The sequence below is a fragment of the Phasianus colchicus genome, chromosome 1, assembly GCF_987193195.1.
Source record: "Phasianus colchicus chromosome 1, bPhaCol1.hap1.1, whole genome shotgun sequence".
Taxonomy (NCBI): domain Eukaryota; kingdom Metazoa; phylum Chordata; class Aves; order Galliformes; family Phasianidae; genus Phasianus; species Phasianus colchicus.
The window spans coordinates 60417485-60437998 of record NC_143436.1 but is presented as its reverse complement, the minus strand read 5'-3'; the positions used below and the strand labels follow the sequence as shown (position 1 = coordinate 60437998).

Sequence of the window (20514 nt, the reverse complement as noted above, 5' to 3'; positions counted from 1 at the left end):
GCAGAAATTTTTTACTCAGGCGGTGAGGCACCCAGAGAAGCTGTGATGCCCCATCCCTGGAGGCTCTCAAGGCCAGGCTGAATGGGGTCCTGGGCAGCCTGAGCTGCTGCGGGGCAGCCCTGCCAGAACTCTGTGGTCCCTTCCAGCTCAAGACATTCTATGATTCTTTGATCTATGACTCCTGTAGCTCTTTTCAAAAAATGCAACAAACTATTGATATTTTCAGACCAGAAAGCTAAACCAAAGTGTTTCTTGCCTCCTCGTAAAATGGTTTGAAAAAAAAACCTCTGATTCTTAAACTCAGAAATATTAGTCCCATGCTCTTTGTGAGATTAGAATCAGAATCACAGAATCATAGGGGTTGGAAGGAACCTCTGGAGATCACCTAGTCCATACTCACCTGATAAATACCGGTTCCCGAGAGTAAGTTGCAAGAGTTAGTGGAAGAGACCCTGTAAATCTTTTCTGATCTCCTGCATAATCCAGTACAGAGAATTTCACAAAATCTGTGGTGAAATTTCTGTTTTATTAGCAGTGTTGGCTCCTTGTACTCCACACAGCCCTCACTCATCCCTTCTGATTTCAGCTGAAAAGGTGCTGTTGAATTGGAAAGGACCTGTATAGAAAACAGCAGTTCCTGGAGTCCTACATGCCTTTCCTGGGGAGAACTTGGTATTTTACCTCATATCTTCTTCAAAAATGATAAACTAGAAGACATGTAAACTGTGTTATATGAAGAATAAAATCCATAATTCAGGACAGCACAGAAAGCACCTGGTTTCGTGCTTCATTTCCATTTCTAAACATAGAAGAGATTTACAGAAGCATCTGCTGAGCTTTTCAATGACTTTGGATCAGCTGTAAGTGCTTGTATGCCAAAAGCAAACCAAACTCACACATGAAAACAGGCAAATTGCAGTGACACCAGGTCAGTTTACATCCCAAACTGACAGCAAGTCTGGTTTGGTGGCGAATGCACCCAATAGAAAGAATGGAGAAAGTGTGCATGTTCTTCACAACATGAGAATGCTAAACATTAAACAGTTGCAAAAAATATGTACTTAACCTTTGGGTTTTACATCTTTGCTTTTCTTTCTCTCTGCTTATGGATAAGGACAATCAGATTAGATGGAGATTCACAAATGGTAAAAGATGTTGTTATTCCAGGAATAGTTTCTATTCAGTATGGTAAATACTGAATAGTCAAAGCAAAATTTGAGATTTTGGGGTAACCACAGCATGTGCCTGAGATCATGCCTGAGTTACAGCCTGAGGGCTACAGGAAAATCAGTGGAAATTCTGCAGGACAGATTGGACCTTTTGGAATATTGTTGACTGTACAGAAGAAATGTCTTCATTTGCTTGGTTTGAAGGGCTCCCAGGGAAAAAAAAAAAAAAAAAAAAAAGAAAGAAAAAAAATTATATATATATATTACCTGGAGTACGGAAATAATGAGAAATGTCAATCTTGCTCTCTGCTTGCCTGTGGGATTTTCTTCTCAGAGGGGTGCAATATTCACCTCTGCTAGCTATCTGATGAAGAAGAATACGTGATTAGACTGGAATCATTTCTAATCTATCAGAGCCAGCATGAGTCAGCCAAACCTGTCAAAGGTGATGTCATTTGTCACCCTCCAGACATGACTATGTGGACATCCTCCTGGGCCTGCCACCACCCACACAGACACCACTGGAGTCCATGTTGGGTCACAGCCCTCAAACCTAGAGGGATTTGCTGCAAGCGTCAGCATAAAGCATGCTAACAAAAGAGCAGTCACTGTTGCAGGTCCTTTCTGCTAGCATTACTGCAGTGGCTGTGCAGATTTCCCACTGTAGGATGGTGGGATATGCTGAAAGGCAAAGAATCCGGTCTTGTTGCTGGTGTCAGTGCTGACAGTGAGTCACCCAGCTGCCTCAGCTGAAAATTAGTCTCCCTGCCTCTCCAGTCCTGATGAATATCGATGAACTTCACAGCATCGAAAGAACCAAATGCAGGACAGCTGTTTGAAGGGACAAATGCTCTGGGTTGGGAAAAAAGAAACAGAGACGAGGGAGTGGCTGTGATGAGCCAAGACAGTCTTCTCCCTCATTTGTCAAAATGTGATTTGCAGACACACTTCCATTTACCCTATGGCTGCCATTTTCCACATCTTATGTCCACAAATCTCTCTTGCTAATTTGATAGGCAATATGTTGGCTGCCTCCTCTATAAAAAGCCTGTCTGAACTGGGACGCTTCCCAGCTCATTTTAATAAATCATGACTGTAATTAAATTCTTTTGCTGCATTTTTCTGCAATAAAATCCATATCATTCATTTATTAGCCTCTTTTTTTTTTTTTTTTTTTTTTTTTTTTTTTTTTTTTTTTGCTGCCCAGGTATCATTCTGTCTTGCTTCTGAAGCTGCCTTTCCTGCCTGGTCATTTGAAGAGTGCCATCTGCTTTGAATCACTGGTCTAGCTCAGCTTTTCTCCTTGACCTCATCTTTAGAGCCTCTCCTCTGTTCTGTCCAACCCAACAGCCCCATTTTTCTTACAGCCACTGTCCCTGCCACTTAAAACACTCTTAGTAGTTCAGCTTAGCAAGGCTGTCCTATTGCTGCAAGAGCCACTTCTACCACCATGCCAACAAGTGCATCTGACACAACCCCTTCCCAATTTCTGCTTAGCTGTAGTTCCCATTTTGTGCTTGCAGAAGATGGAGAGGAAGACCTGAGCTGGATCACAGAATCACAGAATGACAGAAATTGGTAGGGGCCTCTGGAGATCATCTAGTTCAACCCATGTGGATGCTCACACTCCATTGGGTTTGGGGAAGGGGACCTTGAGGCATGCAGGCCCACTGAAGCACAAACGTGCTAAACACTGACTGTAGCAAAGGCTGCGGGTACAGTCAGGAGAAGAACTTGGTAGCCCCTGACCTCTGCTTTAAATCTCATTCCAGCACAAAACCTCACTTAATCTTAATGAAGGTCACGTCACTCCCAGTGGTTGGAGAGAGCGGGACTGATCTTAGGAGCCATGTTTTGGCAAAATGTCAAAAAGCTGGATGACAGAGAAGCTGGATGGGATCTGGATCAGACAAGGCGGTGCAAGCACTGAGTCTTTGCCTTGGTTTAAAAAACAGTGTTTCAAAGACATGGATGCATGAAGCAGCGTCTTGTTCTGCCCTTCATCAGAAAACTTTCATTTTTGGCAGAGATGTGTTTAGAAGGTGGAGTCCTTTGTTTTTCACCTCCTTAAAAGCATAATGCAAAAAAACTATAATGTCTGAAGTTGTAATGTAGGGTCAATTTTACACTGACACTTGGTTTCGTATTCAGAATAGGTTGAGATATGCCTCTTTTTGCATCACTCCAAACTAGGTTTTAAACATGTAAGTGGGAAAATGAACATGAAAATGAGTCTTTAAACTGCAGTTACTTGAAAGATGCAGAGCATGAAGAATTCAAATGGCTTTCACTCCGTGACCCAGTTAAAACGCATGGAACTGTGCTGCAATTTGGTTGCAAGCATTTCAGAGTCATTGGGAAGTGGTGGCTGCCTCCACCCTTCTGCCAGTGTAACTGTATGCTGGTACTCTAATGCAGACCAAAGAATCCTGGAAACATCCAGAACAATTTTTCCCTAGAACACATTTCCACTAGACTGTCCTTTTCCTCAGACCTTACAAGGGAAAAAGAAAATACTTGAGATTGCAGATGAGCTTTGTAGAGACCTGTAGAGGTATCATATGATCATTGGTAATGCGATATAGGTACCAGTTACACTGGTAATGAAAGTTCAACTGACTATTCCATGCTATTATGAAGTCAGAACGTATTCTATCAGAAGAAATAGAAATAAAATCTCAGTGGCATTTTCTGCTATGTAAAAATTGTTTTGTTGAAGGAGGCATTGGTGAAAGTATCTGAATTCTGGGAACAGAGAAAATAAAGCCCTTTTTTCTGTTTATTGGAGTAGGTATATTATGAATACACCGAGCAATTGGGTAAGCTAATACAAAGTATTCTAGTGCTGCATTAGCTGAAAATCAGTGTCCTTGCTCTGCAGAAGGGTAACAGAGTAGTAAAACATCAGTGTGAAGGACCTCGTGAAGCTTTGCCCTCAGGATCCCAGAGCTGCCTGACTCCCTCTGAGAAAACTCACACACCATTATGAGGGAAGCAAAAGTGACAAAGTTGTCATCTTTTCCACGATGTCTTTTGTCTCCTTGTGACAAGCCTTCTTATTTTTAAGGGAAAATATACGAACAAGTGAAGCTTAGGGACAGAGCAGCATCCCCCTGAATGGGAACACAGGCAGGGACAGACCCCAGGAACTCCAGCCCCAGACCTGTCAGTGAGAACTAAAGGAACAGCCTTATTAGCTGACAGCAGCAGCAATACCTTGGTTTCCCTGTGGATTATCTGCTCGGGGAAAAGGAGCACTATGTATTTGGCAAGTGGACATGTTCTCAATGTAATAACACGTTGCAGCTGCATTGCTTTTCTTTGCATTACTGGCTTTGCAGCTGCTGGGCAGGCTTTGAGGGAGCCTTGTGCAGTAGCCACAAGCGTGACCTTTCCTGCATTACAGCAAGGATGAGCTGAGGCTGAGATAAGCAGCCTGATATTCTCCAGGCAACTCTGCTGCAGATGACATCACTGGGGGAACAAATGCCAGCACCTCCTGATCACACTCATTGCAAAGCCCCTGCTGTCCTCCCCTCGGTCAGCAACACAGAACACTTTTTAATTGTCTCTGTAAGTGACAGATTGTCTGAATACAGGCAGAGCTGTGAAGCAGCAACCTGCCCACTGCTTCCTGTGTCAGACAGCAGTCATCAGTTTACCCTCTTATGACAGTTTGGAGGTGTTCCCACTTCTCCTCCTGCCACCTATGGCTGGCCCTCAACAGGGGTCAGCCCTGTCTGCTGGACCAGGACCACACAAGCAGTTTATCTCACACTGGCAGGTGAAGAGATGGAAACATTTTCAGGGGTTGAGGGCCATGCACCAGGAGTACACTGGCTCACTGTGAACCTTCCAGAGCGATCCTACAGGCCTATTCCTTTTCTGCTATTTCTGATCCTCTCAGCTGTATCACAGTCATGTGTGCTTTTCCAGGCATGGGATGAGGGAACCTACTGAGGGAGTTCTGAGAATCAAGTGGCAATTAAGGCTCCAAGCTCTTTCTCTGTTAGTCCCCACTGCGCAACCTTCTCTTCTTAAGGCTGAATATACCCAGCTCCCTCAGCTTTTCCTTGTACATTTTGTACCTCTGCTCCCTGGCCACATCAGTGACCACCCACTAACATTGCCTCTGTTTATCAACCTTTTTTTCCTATTGGTGAGCCAGAACTGGTCACACTATGCCAGATGTGGGTTCACAAGCATAGGATAGAGGAAAACAATCACTTACCTCAACCTGCTGCCTCTGCTATTAGTAATGCAGCCCAGTGTTTTTTATGCTTGGCTCTCACTCATGCAATGGCACATTCTTGATTCACATTCAGCTCAATGTCCATCAAGACCTCTAGGTCCTCTTATATAAAGCTAGTTTCTAGCCAGCCTGTCCCCAGTTTGTACTGCTGCATGGTGTCACTGTTTACAAGGTGCAGGACTTCATGTTTGAATTCTTGAACTTTATGATACTCCTGTCACCCAGATTCTTGTTCATGCCTCCTGGGATGATGGCAGCCTTGCCCTTCAGCATATCAGCTACTCCCAGCATATAAAATAACTGCAAGTAACAACACAAAAGAGATGACAGTCAGACTAATGGCACTGTATAAACTAAGAATGCAGCAGGACTGACAGCTATGCTATACTCATCCTTCTACTAGAAAACACTCAGTGCTGCTGTCCTTCATGAGATAGCTGATGTCCTTACTTTTGAAGAGAAAACCAAAGGATGATGCTTATAACAGAAGGGGCTAAGAGAATTCCTCTGAGAAGACTTAGTGGATAGAATTAAGGTGCCTTTTTATCTTTATTTCCAGTCCCAGAAATCAAAATTATTAGCATCAGCCAAAAGCACATCTTCTCAAGTGAAAAAAAAAAAAGATAAACTTTCCTGTGACCTTAACTCAGTCACACAGGTCAAGCAGCAAAAATTAGATGCTTAAAATAACAACTAAGCTGAGCTTCACTGCTCCTCTACACAGGCATTTGTCCACAGGACAAAAAAAGAAAAAAAAAGCAAGCTGAATTTCCTCATCAGAGCTGCTTAGTCGTTCAAATAAAAAGACAACAGCTAGGTAACAAGAAGCAAGAATTAAAGAAAAGATAATGCCATGCTCTTAGTCATGCAAAGCCTAAATGCCTATTGCTCAGAGTGAAGGGGAAAATGGTTCCTCTCCATGAACTGTGCTGACAGCAATATCTATATCTTGCTCTTCCTGTTTTCACTCTTGCCCACACAGCAGTGGCTTTCAGTTGGCTCGTTTTGCTCGTCTAGCACAGCATGTTGAAACACCATGCAGTAAATCAATGCAAATCAATTCCTAAATCTGCTAGAAAGAGTCAAGTGTATGCTATTTTTAAAGAAAATTAGGAGGAGCTCAAACAGCTCACGGAGAAACTTGGGGCAGATTCCAATGTTCAGACATGGTTGGCGGGAAAAGCATCTGTGAGGACTTTCCCATCTGAAGGAGTAGGTGGGCAGCCTGGACAGAGGATGGAGACACTTGCTGTCACTGTATGGTCAACAAATGGCACTCCCTTCAGAATGACTTGAGTTTCTGTAAGCCAGAGAGACTCAACTCCCATTCCCATGACTTCAGCAATTTTCTGGATTAAGGCCCAACAGAGGTGTGCCTGAACTGCCCATGACAAAAAGCTGTTGGAACAACACCAGCAGAGTTAGGATGAACATCTTTCCAACTCATCTACAGTCTCCCCAAAGGGATGCCAAAAATTGGTTCTGGGGAGCATAAATAATCAAGGATTAATAACTTGGAGAAGGGGACCTCACAGATACCTCCCTTTCAGCTCACACAAACCAACGGGTCTGGAGGCTGCAGGGAGCTCAGGGCCATCTGCTGGACTCTTCCTGTTGTAGCCAGCACAGCGGCTTAAAGGACACCAGTCCCAGTTCAAGTCCTGACCTTTTTCTCAGAACTCAGGAAAGAAGAGGTGAGAGGGCTTGGGGAAGGATGAGGACTGGAGACAGGGAAGTAAAGGTGAAGGAGCAGCAGCTGGCACTGGGCTCTCTCGCAGATGATGACATTTCAATGTCGAGACAGAAATCGAGAGCCCCTGGTGCACATCAGGCCAGCACTGCCACCAGGCGAGGGAAGGAGTTATCCCACTCTGCTCTGTGCTGTGCTGCTTCACCTTGAGCACTGGGTGCATTTTGGGTGCCCCAACATAGGAGGGACATAAAACTATGAGAGAGTGTCCACAGGGAGGCTACAAAGATGGGGGGCAAGGTGTGGGAGGTGTGGCTGAGGACCCTGGGTTTGCTCAGCGCAGAGCAGAGGAGCTGAGGGGAGGCCTGATGGCGGCTGCAGCTCCTCACAGGGAGCGGAGGGGCAGCGCTGAGCTCTGCTCTGTGTGACAGCGACAGGGCCCGAGGGAACGGCATGGAGCTGCGTCAGGGGAGGGCAGCTGGGGGTGAGGGACAGGTCTGCACCACAGGGTGGTGGGCATGGAACGGGCTGCACAGGGCACTGGGCACGGCCCTGAGTGCTGGAGGTCAAGGCACACTGGGACACCGCTCATAGATATAGGGTTGGATTTTGAATGGTCCTGTGTGGAGACAGGAGTTGGACTTGGTGGTCTTTGAGTGTCCTTTCCACTCAGGAAATTCTAAGAATGATCTTTGTTTCTTCTCACCCTCCTCTACTTCTCTTCCACAGCTTTCTCACTCCCGTGATTGCTGAGTTGCATGTTCCAAAACCAAGACTTCCTGAGTTCAAAGCACAGCAGACGATCTTGCAGCTATGAGAGAACTGGCAGAACTGTATCAGCACTATTGGGTAACCTTGCTTCCAGAAGTGCTTCCAGAAATGGCAGGGACCAGTATACCTCATGATCTGAGATAAAGACAGTTTAATAGGACAGAGAAAGAAGAGGAAATAATAATGACCATAAAACTATAAACAAAGCAAGTGATGTGTATCTGCAATTGCCCACAGCCCGCTGCCTGATGCCCAACCCAAACTCTGAGCAGTGGCCAATCCCCAGCCAACTCCTTCCTGTTTTGTTGTTCAGCATGACACCATCTGGTATGGAATATCCCTTTGGCCAGTTTAGAACGGCTGTTCTGGTTCCGTCCCCTCCCAGCTTCTTGTGCCCACTCCCAGCCCTCTTGCTGACAGAGCAATGTGAAAAATAGAAAAGTCCTTGAATTGGTGTAAACACTGCTCAGCAACAACTGAAATATTGATGTGTGATCAACACTATTCTCATCCAGAATCCAAAACACAGCACCACACCAGCTACTAGGAAGAAATTTAACTCTATCCCAGATGAAACTAAAACAACAGTACAGACGTTGAGTGAACAGTTTAGCCATTAAAAAGGCAATTTTGGTTATCTTGAAACCCCAGGACATCTACAAGTAGTTTCTGCCAAAGAAAAGCATAAACTTACATTCCAACTTCATCGAAATAAACACCCTTAGAGGAACTCCACTTGCAATAGCTCTTGCCAGCAACGAGGAAAGGAGATGCTCTTACAGATCACTTTAGTGACCAAGTGCTTGGCAGAGTCAGCTGGGATATAGGAAACATCTTTCCCTGAGCTGAGGCTGGACCCACAGTCTCCAGCACTATGTCCTGTAAAGTAAAGGGGGAATTTTTGTGTTCTCCCTGTTTTGTGAGATGGAGAATGATGCTCTTACAAAAAACAGTGAGCTCCTGTTCTGAGGTGTGATAAGCAGGAGATTGATGCTTTGGGCTGTCTTTTAAATGGTCTTTAATGTTCAGCTGCTTGGACTCATTCCTACAGTAGAAAACAGCCTTTCTGTGGGGGCCTAGATCTAAGCTCAAGTAGCTTTGCTTTGCTTTTACCCTAGGACAATGCACTAGAATAATCCTTTTGTACATGGTCACTTACTTGGCATTCCTGATTCCTTGGCTCTGCTTGCAAATAATCTGAAATAATCTGGAAACCTTGCTTTCCACAGTGCTTCTCTTTCTTTACAGAGAGAAAGCTAATCTGCTCATTTCTACGTTTTCATTCAATGAGTGGTAAATCCAGGGAACAGAGTGTGTAGTAGAAACTCACTGAGGTACTGGCTGCTAGATCTGCCTGAAGGATATCTTTTGTCCTAGTTCAGTAGTAGGCCTATTTTATCCCTTGGATGCAGTATACACCATGCAACTGCTGTTGGCTTGTTATCCATGGGACAGAAAAATAATCAGCCTAACCACAGAGAAATGACATATATTGGTTCATCAGCCATTTCCCCTCCTCCACAACTCATTTTGCTACAAAAAGGATGTCATAATGGGAAAGAATGCCCTTGTTTATCTTTCATGCATGCTGAGCTTGAACTCACTTACCTGCTGAATCTGTAAGGCTACCTATAAGCTGTTCCCTCCACAAGCAGAAAGCCACCAGCTTTGCATACTGTCTGCCTGGCAGCCCCCTCGAAGGATCCAAGCAAGAGGTGGAGGCCCATTAAAACACACGTTGTGCCTCACACTGAAATAGATACAGTGAGATGAGCTGGCAAGGAAGAAAGAGTCAAATTGTCTCACGCCACTGTAAAATCCCAGACCATGCTCTCAGTAATATGATCAGATCTGGGGCTAGATGATCAGCTTTGGCAGTTCTAATAGGGTCTGTCTGCCAGCACTGTAATTGTAAACACAACCAACATCTGAATATAATAATAATAATGATAAAAAGCAATGTTACTATGGCCTACACCCACTGGGACAACTCATTTTTGCTTTGGTTTTAAGATAAAGGATGATGAGGATGTTTGGATCAACAGCTTCATTTCAGCCAGTGTTTCTGATAAGTCTGTCACCGCATTTGTCTCTGGAAAATATTAAGCACAACACAGAGCTCATTCCTAGATGATGTACAAGCAGCTTGTTTTTCTCATTTCACCACAAATCTTATTTATATATACACTGCAAATAGATTGATACCACACACAGAGCACATCTATAGGGCCCAATTTCCAATGTTAAATTAGATTTATGATCTTGTAATTCCACGGACTTCAATGACAACCAGACTAAAGCTGGTTCCTGAGGAGAAAGGATGTATCGTGAACTTACACACACTACTTGTCTACCCACCCACAAACATTAGTGTAGGCACGCACCTGGCACAGATGGTAACAGTTAAATTTGCCTCATCTTTCCTTTTATAAGACTATGATTTCAGTTGTTCACAACTGCCAAATATTCAATGTTCAGGCAGAAATTTTCCCTCTAATGTGCTTGCCTCAGGCTATGTATTTTCAGACAGTTCCCACAAAAGTAATCCAGGAGTTTTTAGGATGAATTTAGGGAAAACCAGTTTCCCTAAAACCAGAGACTCCAACTGCCTTATATAGAGTATCTCAAAGCTTTGAAGTAAGAATTCAGAGCTTTGAAGTATGAATTCAGAACACTGAAAGGAAGTGTTATGTTATGTTCCAGAAATGGATGTGCTGCTGCCCTGGAAATCCATCCACAATCCTAAATCAGCACTGAGCTGTTGGCTTTGCACTGGCCCTGAATTACCCAGCTGTGCCAGCACTCTGTTCTGCTGCAGTGGGCGATCTCTGCACTCAGACAAGGCATGCAGCAAACCCACAGTGGATGCTTACAGATCCATTTGTAAGGAACTGCTTGATGGTGCTATAAGCGTTCTGCCACACAACCATGTTGTGATTGCAACAACTGCTGAGGCTGGCTGGGTTCAGAGGCCCACAGAGGCAGAAATATGGGTGAGTGGCAAACTTCAGAAAAGGGCAGAAAGAGGGAACAAGAAAGCTGCCCTAAATTAGGTTGACTTTGTGTTTTATTTTATTTTATTTTATTTAAAAACAGCTACTGACAATTCCCTGAAAAAAAGAATCCCCACTACTTCCTTTGCTTAGGCAGGGCTACACTCATTTCAGATGCTTACCCAAATACAGAAAATATTGCAAAATGATTTGCCAATGCAACCAAGAAGGCCAATAACATCCTGGCTTTTATCAGAAATAACTCAGCTATCAGGAGCAGGGAGGTGATTGTTCCTCTGTACTTGGTTCTGGTGAGGTTGCACCTCAAGTGCTGCGTTCAGTTTTGGGCCCCTCACTGCAAGAAAGACACGGAGGCCCTGGAGCATGTCCAGAGAAAGGCAACAAAGATGTGAAGGGTCTGGAGCACAGGTCTTATGGGGAGTGGCTAAGGAAACTGGGATTGTTCAGTCTGAAGAGGACACTCAGGAGAGACACCTTATGACTCTCTACAACTGCCTCAAAGGAGGTTATGGTGAGGTGGGTGTCAGCCTCTCCTCCCGCACAACTATCTATACAACTAGAGGGAATGGCCTCAAGCTGCTCCATAGGAGGTTCAGGTTGGATGTTAGGAAAGTTTTTTTCTCTGAAAGAGTGAAATGGGCTGCCCAGGGAGGTGGTGGAGTCAGTGTCACTGGAGGTGTTCAAGAAACATTTAAATGCTGTCCTATGGTTTAGTGGGGAAATATTGGTGGTAGGCAGATAGTTGGAGTAGGTGGTCTTGGTGATTTTATGAGTCAGTGATGTGCTTCTCTTAGTGTGTGAAGAGTCTGTAGATCATTGAGGGTGGACCTTTGCAGATAAAAGGCCCATCACCCCAGTTCTACTCTAAGGAGAGACAAGGACCACGAAAGGCTCTTCTGTAATTGCTTATCTCAGGTGAGAAGGATCTCTCTGTGGTGTAAGACAGAAGAGCACCATGCACAGACAGTCTGTCCTGTAACCTTGCTCTCAGTGATGACGCCTAGATGGTGGAGTAGAAAGAAAAGACCACCTTCAGAAGAGACAAGGTGATTGACAGAGGAGGTGAGACAGGAGGGTTTTCTGTGTGTGCACTCTTCCACTGTGACTCAAAGCAGACCCCAAGTTCTTCAGTCATCTGAAGAGCTCCCCAGCAGGGAATGTGGCCCACCTTTGTCTAGAGGCTGGCCTAGCAGGCCAATGGTTCCCAAACCCCATATTCCAGTGGTTCACAATAAAATCATAAAAGCATAGAATTGTTAAGGTTGGAAAGACCACTGAGATCATCCAGTTCAACCACTAACCCATCCCCACCATCCCAATAACCTCAGTGTCACATCCACACATTTCTTGAACAGAAGCAGGGATGGTGGCTCCATCATGTCCCTGGGCAGCCTGTTCCAACACCTCACTATTTTAGAGAAGAAACTTTTCCTCATATCCAACCTGCACCTCCCCTGGCACATCTTAAAGCCATTCCCTCTAGTGCTATTGCTAGTTATGCAGGAGAAGATGCTGATCTCAACCTCTGGCTGGTCACAACCTCCTCTCAGGTTGCTGTAGAGAGTGATAAGGTCTCCCCTGAGCCTCCTCTTCTCCAGACTGAATAATCCCAGCTCCTTCAGCCAGTCCTCATAAGACCCGTGCTCCAGAACCTTCACTGTTTTGTTGCCCCCAGCACAGTGAATGGTCTTGTTATAGAACATTCCACCTTTAAATTACATTTATTTTGATGTTTAATGCAACTCTGCAGATCCACTGCTGACCACGCATGGTGGCCACTGACATTTGTGGGCTGCAGACCACCCTGCCAGCGTGAAGAGCTCTTCTTTGCTTCTGCTGTACACTTTGCTCAAGTGGAGGTCTCTGCTAAATCTCAGTCTAAATAGCTCAACCATTTTGCTGACCCTGAGAGAGTACATATGGCTCCATATGGTGGGAAACCTGTTTTTTCAATTTGCTCCTAAAACCAAGCATAGAAAATTATATACAAAACTATAGAAAGAGAATATTATGGTTGCAGAAGCACTTACAAGTCAGGAACTGGCTGACAAGGTTTCAGTTACATAAAAGAAAGATCTAAATAAATATGTTTTGATAGCCAAAAAATGCTCTCTAAAAGACAGGCTAGATAAATAGAAATAAAAGAATGAGGCCGCTTTGTTTGAGAACAGCTTCTTAAATCATGATTGTCTTTCCAGACCATTTCCTTCTCTCCTCCCTAAACTCCTGCCAAATTGCAGCAAGGTTTAACGTGAACATTTCACAAAAGGTTGATCTTTGTACTTGAGAGATAAGAAAAGTCTGGGCTGTGGAAGTGATTTTTTTTTCGGTCATTTTTGAAGAGTTATAATGGTGTAAATTGAGTACCTTAAATTCACCGCAGTGAAAAACTGCCACACGACGTAATTCTTCCTGTTATTTTTCTTCTTCTGTAAAGATGACATTCATCCCTGTGGTGGGTCCATCATAGTTAAGGGAGAGACTTATCAATATGAAATCTGCTTTCTGCAAAAGTAGAAAAATAAGATTTCAGAACAATTCCATTTAGGGTTGCCCAACAACCCCCAATTTCTCCACACTTCGCTATCATTAGAGATACACCAAACAAGTGCCATATTTGTTAAGCTTCAGCAAGAGAAAACCATCTCCCACAAAGCCAAGGCAAGGCAGTGTCTTGCTGTGAAGGAAGCAGGAACTTCTCCAGGCCAAGCTGAAGGAGAGCAGCCAGCCAGCAGTGAGTGTGCAGCCCGTCATGGAGTTATCTTTTTATCAGTGATGAGGACCTATTGGGTCTCAGCTGATCTAAGGGCTTTGGTAGCTGGACAGTACCAGGGAGGCTAAAAAATCAAAGCAAGACATGTGGCAAAGCAAACAAGCAAGTCGTATAAAACCAAAATAAATTGAAACCGTCTCCCTTGCAAGAAACCCTCCTCACCCCACAGCAGTCACAAGCTTTGTAGAGTTCTATTTGCACATCAGGAAGGGAACCTGAAGCAAAGTTTAGAAATCTGGTGACACTGTTCACACAGGTGCTACTACAAAAGGGCTCTTCCTATAGAGTGGGATTTCCAGATGCCAGTCAGGCAGGGAACTGATAGATGAAATGAATATGGGAGCAGCACTGGCTGCAAAGGGCTGCATGGGCTGTACTAAGCTGTGGGACAGCCACAGCTTGAGGCAAGGATCAAGTACAAAGAGATGGTGATTAGCAAAGGTCATCTCAGCTGAAAAGGCAACAAGCCCAATTCCTACCTGTCAGGTTCTGCCTTTCATTGATAGAAGCTGTACATTCTGTAAGGAGCATTTTACCAGCCCCCCAAGCTGCAGGCATCAGTGCAGGCAACATCACAGCTCTGGAGAAGGGCCAGCACAGTTCAAAGCCCTTTGCTGGAAACCAAAGCAACTCTGACAAGCACAGACGTAAAATTTATGAGGTCCTGATTGCTAAGAGCGTATGTTTGGGATATAAAAATGTAACAATTATGCCACCCACACTGTTTATTCTTTTCTTATGTGTGGAGTTTTGGGCTAGCATGTTGAAATACAAAACAATCTGAGCACTTTTTTACATAGGATTTATGGCATTCCTAGACTGACATTTAGTATCACAGTTTGCAGTTGAGCATATTATTCAACAAGCCACCTGCCTCTATAACTGTCACTGATCGGGCCCAGACTTGGTTTATGTACAACTGAGAGGAACTCTTGTTCTTTCAGTTACTGTCTGTTTACAAGGAGGTTTCATGGCACACAGCACTGAAAAAAATCAATTTGTAGAAATAAAAGACAAGGGCAAAAGCCTGGCGTGATTTATCTTGTTTGGAAGCTGTAGAAAGGGGCATGTGAAATCTGCATTCCAGTAAAGAAGACAGCCCACAGAATGAACTGGCACCGGCTTGTGCAGCCAGAGACCCCACAGAAACACAACGAATCTCTGGCAGTGAAGGGTCAGGAATTGCCAGGTGGGCTGGCAGAGGACCTGCAATCTTCACATCTGGAGCTTCCTGAGTCTTTTTCAAAGCACCAGCTCTGCCCAAAGGGGATCTGTCTGACTTCTCTGGTGCGAGTGCTGCTGTAAGGTAGTAATCCAGCCATATCCATGGTGACAGGAGGTAGCAGAGGTGTGTCAGGATGGGAGGCACTGTATGTAGTGTTCAGACTGCCACACCACAAGGCAGCCCCCAAAACAGCCTCTCTGAGCACTTCCACACTCATCAGGAGAAACAGAAGCAGTACTTGGAGTCTCTGCACAAGTGCAGGTGCAGCAGATTTGGTTCCAGCACTTGCTGTACAAGCAACCCTTAGGTCCAGCTGTGTGCTCAGGCAGCTGTATCGGAGTCATGGAATAATTTAGACTGAAAGAGATCTCTGCAGGTCATCTAATCCAACTTTCTGCTTGGGGCTTTATCCTCATTCATTGGGCTGAGACACGGGCTGCCGTAGCTGCTCCACTGCCTCTCTGGTCACACAGACACATTACCTACATGTGTGTTTCTAAAACCAAAATATTTGTGGCTTAGTGTTAAGGCTGGGATTCTCTTAGGCAGAAGAAGCCGTTGATAAATTCACTGGTAATCCTTACAACTCTTTATCACAGAGGGGCATAGAGAGGGCTCCATCAATCTGTCACTTCTGTGCTAATAGAGAATCTAGCAATTTCCTGCTCTACAAGAAAAAAAAAGCCCATTTTGTGTTTCCCTGGGGTCTAGTTGCAGTAGATACCAGGGAGACTAGGAGCTGAATGTTTCTGGAAAAGGAGTGTTACACTGAGATAGTTTGGAGGGCAATTGGGTGTGCTCCGTGCCTAAGATCTCTATATAGACAAAAGATTGGTCTTCTGACCTGATTACAGGTAACATACATTGCTCTACTTCAATGAAAATCTCTTCCACTTGGAAGAAATATACTGGCATGACAAGTTTTTTCACCTGGATTTAAATCTGGTACTTTTCTGCAAGCATTATCAATTAAGCTTCGAATACTGCAAAGGAGAGGAAACCTAAATCTCTGTTGCATGCATTGGCCTGTACAATGCAATGTAACAAAAAATCTGCCCTTTTGGGAATGACAAATGGAAAAATTGGTGACATACAAAATTAAAATAATAGAATGGTCTAGGTTGAAAAAGACCCTTTTTGGCTTTCAAGTTCAACCATCAACCTGACCTGAGTCCCGTCGCTAAACCATGTCTCTTAGTGCCACGTCCACACATCGCTGAAGTACCTCCAGGGATGGAGACTTAATAGTTAGCTGAGCTCTACCTGAACCTGATCTTTCTAAAAGCACTCATTATTAAAAAAAAAAAAAATACAAAAAATCAAAAATTTACATCATTCCCGAGGATCATGGGATTAGAAATCATACTTGATAAAAATCCTGTTTGCATGATTTCTGGCACGCAACTGGAAATACTTCTTGTGTTTTACTGCAGAAGGATATAAATGGTTGTACTCTGCTTCTGGTGCTTTTTCTCTATGGTTGGCACTTCCCAAGCACAGAATATAGACCTGCAGGCAAAGACTGGATGATGGTACATCAATTGCAGAAATGAGTTCTGTCTGGCACAGGCAAGATGGGTTGTCTCTTTTTACAGCCACTATATGAATTATATGAATTCTAATATGTACTGAGAAAATGTCCCAAGCTCATAATCCTGAGGACAGGCCCTTATGCTAAAAGCAATCTTGTTGTAAATGAAACTTAATACCCATTCTGCAAGTAAAGGTGATGACACATATTGAAGAAAAGCTCTTGAGCATCAAGAGTATTGAATAAAGGCACTCCGTCACTCCCTGAGTTACATAATTAGCAGGCCAAATGCAGGATAAAGGTAGGAGCAGGAGGGGAAAAAAAAGAAAAAGTAACCTAGATTGCTAACAAGGGCTTTTCAGAAAACTGCCAAAAAGGATGTTTAACGGAGGTTACACATCAAAAACAATGCGTTCTGAGACTTAGGATTTTCTTCTCTCAGATACTGCTTCCTTGGATGCTCAATTGGCCTGGTGAATCAAGCTGATGCTGGGTGCTGAGATTTCTTCTTCCTGGCATACATACTCTGCCAGAAGCAACTCATGAACACTTCAGCAAAGTGAAAAATAAATCTATTATTATTTATTAAATGCTAGGTATATAAATGTTAGTTGTTTACAGTTGAGCCCTTCACAACCTTATAAACCCAAACGTTGCTATAGACCAAACTATAGCATCAGAAATATCAACAAAACCTACAGAAATGTCTTTTGCTATCAGCTTCCCCAGGAAATGCCAAACTTGAAGCAGCTTCCAGAACCATCAGAGAGATCACGCCAATTTAAATAATCACACTTTGTGGTTCTGTTCTGTAGTACTTCACTGATACAACAAGCAGATAAGTAATAAGGAAGACTTTTTTTCAGTGTTACCACTCACCATCTTTCTCCCTGCTTTCTGGCTCCTGCAGCAAGGCAGGCACATGGTGAAAAAATGTTTCAAGCCAGTGGGTGGCATCCAGTATTATATTCTGGATGTGTCGTTGGTGGTTTGAATATGTCAGATATTTTTAGCTACTGTAAGCAGTTCTAGGCAATCAAGTATTGTAATCAAGAGCACGGCTCAGCTATATTTGTTCAGTTAGGATTTTAAAGATTCAGGTTTTACAGCTCTCTTAGATAATGTACTAGGATGGGATAGGTGTAGTTGCTCCCCGTTTTGGTGTAGCACGGTCATTTTCAGAAGCACAATCTTTTGCACAGCTCCCCACTGTGCTCAGCTGAGTGGATAGTGATTTCAGTAACAGCAGCTTTCTGCAAGGAAACAGGAAAGGTAGCCCTGAGCCTGGCTGGAGATGTTCAGACTTACCTGTGACTGTGAAAATCTCTGGATTGCAGTGGGCTACAAAGGCATGCTATTTGAGAAATGACAGAGATTGTAGACAAAAAATTACAGAAAAGCCAACCCTCTCAACACCACCCAGGAAGCCTACAGAAAGCCCGTGATCAGTGCCCAGCAGAAGCAGCAGGAGGGGAGGCCAGGTCTCCCTGCTACTTCCACCAGCGCTTGCTGAGCTGCCCCCGCCCTGCACAAGGACGCGGCCTGTAGCCGTTCAGCACCGCGGACAGCGCCCGCCCGCTCCCGCCCTGCCCACGCGTGTCCCCGCCGGCCGCGCTTCCAAGAGAAGAGGAGCCATCGGGGTCCAAGCTGGGCTTGGGTGTGTTTTGGCAGAGCTGCACCTGAACTTGGTAGGCTCTGGCTCTGTGGTAGTCACCTGGGTTTGGTAACTCTCTCAAAAGTAACAGATTCTGGAAGAGAATTCCACTGCTCTAAATTGCCGAGAAGCAAAAACATGGATCCTGTATTAACAGCTCTGTATTTTCTCCCTAAGCCTTGTGTACCTGGGTGTCTCCTCTGCCTCACTGCCACACTTTGATCTCAGACCTTCCTGCAGCTCTCTCTCTTCTTCCTGGTTTTCCACTACACCCACAAGAAGAAAATGCATCTGTGCCTTTTAATTGCTGTACCACTGCAAAGAAATAAAAACTCGATGGCAGAGCTTCAGACTTGAAGGTGCAGTTATTGCAGCTATCTATCATCCACACTAGCGCTTTCCAGGTCATGAGTGCACCCCTCCTTTTCACTTCAGTAATGCAAAGTAAATGATTGCAGGTGCATTTCTCAACCTTTGAAAGCCTGTATTTCCCCATTCCCCTTCACCTATTGGCTCTGCTGCCCTGGAAAAGCTTAAGACAGAAGTCACAACCTATTTCCCTGAAAACTCCAGAAGTCCCTCCATTCTTCCAAGTCCCTCATGCTTAGACCCTTCATCAGTGTGCTGTTTCTCCTTTTCACATTCTTCTGTTGTGAATGAGCAACCTACTTCTTTCAGCAGAGTCCACCAGACACCTGCTGAAGCTTTGCAATTCAAAGATCCACTGCTGATTTCTCAAGTAGCTTCTCCTTCTATACCTCCCCCCTCATCATCAGTATCTCATCAGAATTCAATATAATACAATAATGTCAAACTTGTCTTCAGAGAAGCCACCCCTGTACGCCTGCCCTCATGTACTCGTGTACTCATGAGTGCATGATTAGAGAGACTTAAAAATGATCACTGCTGCAACATTATGCTATTTGATTCTCCCATTCACAGTCTGACTCTTACCTCCCACACACCAGCATTTCTATCAGAACACTTCCATACATGACCTTTTTCGTTCATGCTTGAGCTCTTGGACTGCTCAGCAGAAGTGACATACCCTTGCAATTGAAGCTAATGGTACTTCAAAGCAAGCTCTAGTTTCCAGGGTTAAAAATTGCACAGCAGTGAGACTCATGCCTAACGCCTAGTACTTTTTCTGCTCGTTTCCTTTCAAATGCAAATTCTAATTATCCTGACTGTCTGAAGCAGGGCCATTTCATTCAAGATTATTGCCATTATGACATTTTGAACAAGACAAAAACACCTGCCCTCCTAATCATCTCTGCACACACAGCCCACCCAAGCTATTCTGTCTCTGCTATCCCCGAATTCCCACTGCCCAGCCTACAGAAAGAGCAGCAAGACTGACTAGATGAAATCTTGAGCAATCTTACCTGACCTCAGAGGTGACTCTGTTGAAGGTTGACTAGTGTCCTCCCAAATTCCCTCCCAGCCTTAAGTGTTCTGTGGTTCTAAGTTTTCACACAGGGATAGTAACATAAATTGACAAAAACTCCCACTGTGTAGCTTACTCTGCCCCATGAGTTACATTTTCTTTCTTTCTTCTAATTCTGAAAGATAGGCAAATGGCCAATGTAGAGTCCAGGATCTGGACAACACATGCAGAGAGGCTTGCCACATTTAGTCATCCCTAATCAGAACCATACCTACCTTTTGGTGCTTCTGTTCTGCAGATTTCCAGGCTGCTCCTCCTGACTGCCTTTTCAAGGTCCTACAACTTTGATGTACATTGACTATTTTTCACAGCAGTCACTGACGAAGTGCTGACCTGAATGCAGCCTGACAAGCTTTCTGAACGCTGTAGTGTCATTTACTCACATTGGAGCACCCACAATGAAAGACAAAAATGAAAAGCATCAAAAATGTCACAATAGATGATGCAATTAAGGCAACATATCACACTGTGAAAAAGAAGAAAAACTACAGCTCAGCTCCTGGGCAAGGAAAGGCTGTAATTTACTCTAGCAAGCAAAGCATATGCATCAAATTACTCCCATGTTTCAGAATCTCTCATGTATGAACGTCAGCAAAACTGACTGCACACTTGCAAATCAGCAAACAAAAAGCAGAGGCTTTCTTTTCTCTAATCAGATGGTTATAATCCTCCTGTTTCTCTTTCTCCTCCAGATTAAACCACCTGAGGTGTATTCGTGTTAGCACACTTACGCACCTGGCCTGGATGGTTCATTCCCCTGAGCTTTCTTTATAACAAAAGAAAGTAGGTTTTTCCAGAGAGTGATTTAAAGCAGCTGATGGCTCTTGCCTCCTCTACTACAGAAGCCTAACAAGATAAGCTTCCTAAATTCAGTGCCTGAAATCAGGTGGTGTGTCTTTTTTATTTTCCCCACCTTTTTTTTTTTTTTTTTTTTTTTATCTCCCCATTTGGGCTACATACACTAGCAGTTGCCAATTTGTGTCTTCAA

At 44.1% G+C, this 20514-nt stretch overlaps 2 long non-coding RNA genes across 2 annotated transcripts; both read right to left on the bottom strand.

Annotated features, from left to right (window-relative positions):
* Positions 1 to 527: 527 nt before the first annotated feature.
* Positions 528 to 8877, bottom strand: LOC149919656 (uncharacterized). The gene is made up of 5 exons (XR_016468727.1): positions 8577 to 8877; positions 7818 to 8017; positions 5401 to 5721; positions 1437 to 1533; positions 528 to 616 (listed from the first exon to the last, which is right to left on the bottom strand). It is a non-coding gene; the product is annotated as an uncharacterized LOC149919656 (long non-coding RNA).
* Positions 8878 to 13151: 4274 nt separating this feature from the next.
* LOC149919655 (uncharacterized) lies at positions 13152 to 20450 on the bottom strand. The gene is made up of 3 exons (XR_016468735.1): positions 19465 to 20450; positions 18267 to 18394; positions 13152 to 13401 (listed from the first exon to the last, which is right to left on the bottom strand). It is a non-coding gene; the product is annotated as an uncharacterized LOC149919655 (long non-coding RNA).
* Between the last annotated feature and the right edge of the window lie 64 nt (positions 20451 to 20514).